Source organism: Pinus tabuliformis, chromosome 9 (genome assembly GCF_031772625.1).
Source record: "Pinus tabuliformis cultivar Carrire ecotype Pingquan chromosome 9, CPIR1, whole genome shotgun sequence".
Lineage (NCBI taxonomy): Eukaryota > Viridiplantae > Streptophyta > Pinopsida > Pinales > Pinaceae > Pinus > Pinus tabuliformis.
Window position 1 is genome coordinate 196,723,069 of NC_142307.1, and position 3,794 is coordinate 196,726,862.

A 3,794-nucleotide genomic window follows, 5' to 3' on the forward strand; every position below is an offset into this window, starting at 1 on the left:
TCCATGCCCAATGGATTTTGTCTCACACCTACCATCAAACCTTTAAAACAAATTCATTTATCTTTGTCCTTAAGAACTAGCCTAAAATATGAAACACTCAGTTATCTAATTGACTGAAAAAATCCTATAGAGAGAGCCCTCTCTGGAGTTGGAAGGGCTAGGTTCCAATTCCGCAAGTGGTTTGTGGTTACCCTTGTGATCCTTTTTTCAGCCTAGAGGTAATTACAATGTGCTAACAGTTCCAACCTTGGGTGAACAAACTGATGAACCAAACTGAGATATATGCCATGGGCTTGTAAATTGGATGAGGATCAAATCCCATAAAACTTGCAAACACACATAATGGAGATAGCAAGGTCAATACTACTCACTCATAAACAATGAGAATAGAGGGGGCCAATGGAGCAATAGTAGCGTTGGAGGAAACAACTATTCAAAATGAATTCAAGAATTCATAACATTTATGAATTCCAAGAAATGTCATGTGCAATAAATGTCGAACCAACATTGAAATATAGCACATACATCAAATCCACCTTTTACAAGGTCTTCCTCCACATAAAATTGCATAATTTTCTTATGGCCTAAACTCTCCTCATTTGAACCCACATTATGGAGTGATATTAGGGTAGATGACATGCCACCCTCATGAATTGTGTCAGATGGTGATTTGCTTATGTGTGTGTATGTGTATACAATGATTTTTTTCCCCTAGGAAAAATCATAATTTTATTAATAATAAAAAAATTACATTTTGTAGATGCTGAAGCACATATTCATAAGCAGGTCAAAAAGTGATGTTCAAAGAAAAAACCAGAAAAATAATGTACATTTGGGGAGAAAATTATGCTTTTCTCCCTTTTTTCTTCTCAATCTTTCGCCACTCCCCTTGAGTCAGCAAGGATGAAAACAGTACGAGTGAGGTGTCCTCCTTAGGGCGAGGATTATCCTTGTCTGAATCGGAGTGGTCTGAAGAATGATGTCTTTTGGCTCCACTGGTATCCATTGTATCTGGTATCTTCGTCGGCAAAGAGTCCATCAGATCATGTGATACAAATTCCACAGTTTCTGGCTCCTTGTGAATCTGATTGTTCTCTTGGGGAATGTGGTGTTCCTTTTCCATTTCTTCTTCCTCAATAGGGACATCTTCAGGGTTTGGTGGAGGGAATTGCCATCCCTTGGGCTGTTTTCCTGCTTTCTTCTTCCTACGCATATCTTTTTTGGCTTCTGGGCATGTGTTTTGAAGATGCCCTATTTGGCAACAAATTCTGCATCTGAATGCAGTATTTTCATAATCTAGTATATGTGTCCAGCATCTCTGTTTATACTTGAGTTGTATTTGGTCTGGCAACCCTTTGCTGAGATCTACTTCCACACACATGCGTGCAAATGTATAAATTCCTTCCTCTGTTCTTTCTGTATCCATTTTAATGAATCGCCCAATGGTGTTGCCTATAATAGATAGGACTTGAGGGCTCCAAAAGTGTAGTGGTAGGTTGTGAAGATGAACCCAGACCGACATCCGAGATACAACCATTGTATTTGGATCAAATTCTGGGAACCATGGAGTAATGAAGAGACCTGTGGATCCCATGAACCATGGTCCTTCCCTCATAATGATGTCCCTTTCCTCTGCTATACGAAATTTTACAATGAAGAAACCTTTGGAACAGAGACGAATGTCACATGTATCGGTCCAAGTTCTGAAAACCCAAAGGAAAAGGTCCATAGACTTGGGCCAAAAATAGTTGAATCTGCAGATTAATGCTTGTTTTTCGAATGAAGAATAGTACTCGTCTGTTTCTGGTATATCCATATTTATTTCTGGGGTGTAACTCAGTTGTTCCACAATGTATGGGGCGGGTGCTGTGCCAGCTTGTTTTGTTGAGTTTGTAGCTAGTTTATTTCCTTCAAGAATGTCTTTGAAGGATAACCCTGCACTTTTTTGCTTTTGATGTGTTTCTGGGATTTTTGTTGTGCTGCTTCCTATGCCACTACCTGAGGGATTTGTTTTGTGATGGTCTGCCATGCCTCCCCTCAGCCGCAGGTTGAGAGTGATGGTAGACTCAGGTAAGATTTTGTAATCCATAAGGGTTTTGTAGTCTTGGAGTACTCTGCCTCCAAAAATTAAAACCTGTGATCTTGTAGGATAACCAATGCGCTGGTAGATTCTGTTCTTCAAAAGCAGTACGGATCTGGTGATTTGTACCCAGGCCAGATGTGTCCTCCCAGAAGGGGTTTTTATAAAAACTTGAAAAGGAAGAGGGCTTACCAGCGATTCAGGTTCTGGTTCTATCTGAGAGTAAGTTTGCCCATCCGCATCAGATTCGCCACACATCTTTGTATTCCTAGAGGTTTCCTTCTGGGAGAGCTGAGGAAAATGCTGAGGGGGCGAGATCTGGTCCCGACAGAGTTGCTCCTGATGCTCTGTTGGGAAAAACCCTATTTGTCATGCTTTTTTCCTCACTATGGTTTCTGCTGTCTGCATAGCTCTGAGGGTAAATGTCAGTATGGCTGACGTCAATGGCGTAGTCTCCAGAAGCCCTAGAAAATGAACCCCGATTGCCGACATTCTGTTCCGCGATGCAGACAATGGCTCCCTCTGGAATAGACCTCAAGGGCAGCATGTTACCCACAGTCAAAATGGTCTTCTTTCTACAGTAAACAAACTGTCCCGAGTACATACCTTCAGCTGCTACGAAGAGCTCCTTCTGATGCTTGTAACGGAATGGGTGCCTGAAGATCACCTTGCAGAGAGGAGCGTCGCGGCCAGGATCGTGTATGACGTCCGTGCCATTTCCCCTGATGAAGCCATTGCGCTCGCCATAGTCGAGGCATCTGAAACGTGCAGGTCCCTTCCTGTGATGGGTGTGGGATTTGAACACGGAACCTGCTCCCTTTCCCTGTGCACGAATAACACGACCCATCTCACTTCCCCTTATACAATGATTTTTTAAAAAATAAATTCTACTTATTTATAAATTTTTTTAAATATTTAAAAAAATGGTTTGATTTTGTTTAAAAAAAGGGTCAAATTTTTTCCCAATTTCATTTTTGAAATTTATATATGCGTATCAGATTAGCCCTGTACAAATTATTAAAAAATTTAATTAATAAAAAATTATATTCAAGTAATACCACTTTAGGATTTAGAGTCGATTTTGTGTTTTATATTTTCAATGATATTGATCGTCAAGCCCATAATGTCAATTAATTCATAATTTTAACACCAAAAATAAAATAAAAATTGGAAAAACTTGAAAATACTTATAAACCAACATTTGAAAAAAATAAAAAAATGACAAACTTGAAAAATGCTTAAAAATAGGCATTTGAAAAAAAAAATAGATGAACTTGAAAAACACTTAAAAAACCAACACTTGGAAAAAAAATTGATACTTCATAGGTAAGAGAGTTTAAAATGTCAAAAATTGCCCCCCAAAAAAATGGTTGCCACCAATAGCACCAGTTTTCAAAACAAGGGTAAAAAACACCATTTATATGTGACCTTTAAAAAAATGAGGACTCAATAATGTTCTTGGTAAGTTGGTACTATAATCCTTTTTGCCACTTTATGTCAGGAAATCGTTGCTATGAGTGAGTTTTTATTCTAGTTTGTTTGCTTTACTCTGCTTAGGGTGTTTCGTCATCTGTATACAAGTTATTACCTTGTATACCACTCATTTCTCCAGGACAAGCTTCTTATGTATTCTTCTCATGCTCATTAATCATTGAAAGATATTAAGCACCCTTTTATCTCCTTTTCAATCTCATTAAAATCTCATGAAAAAAAC

The 3,794-nt window shown here is 38.7% G+C and overlaps 1 pseudogene; it reads right to left on the reverse strand.

Annotated features, from left to right (window-relative positions):
• Window positions 1–2,348: 2,348 nt before the first annotated feature.
• Window positions 2,349–2,927, reverse strand: LOC149147826 (large ribosomal subunit protein uL2 pseudogene; annotated as a pseudogene).
• Window positions 2,928–3,794: the final 867 nt, after the last annotated feature.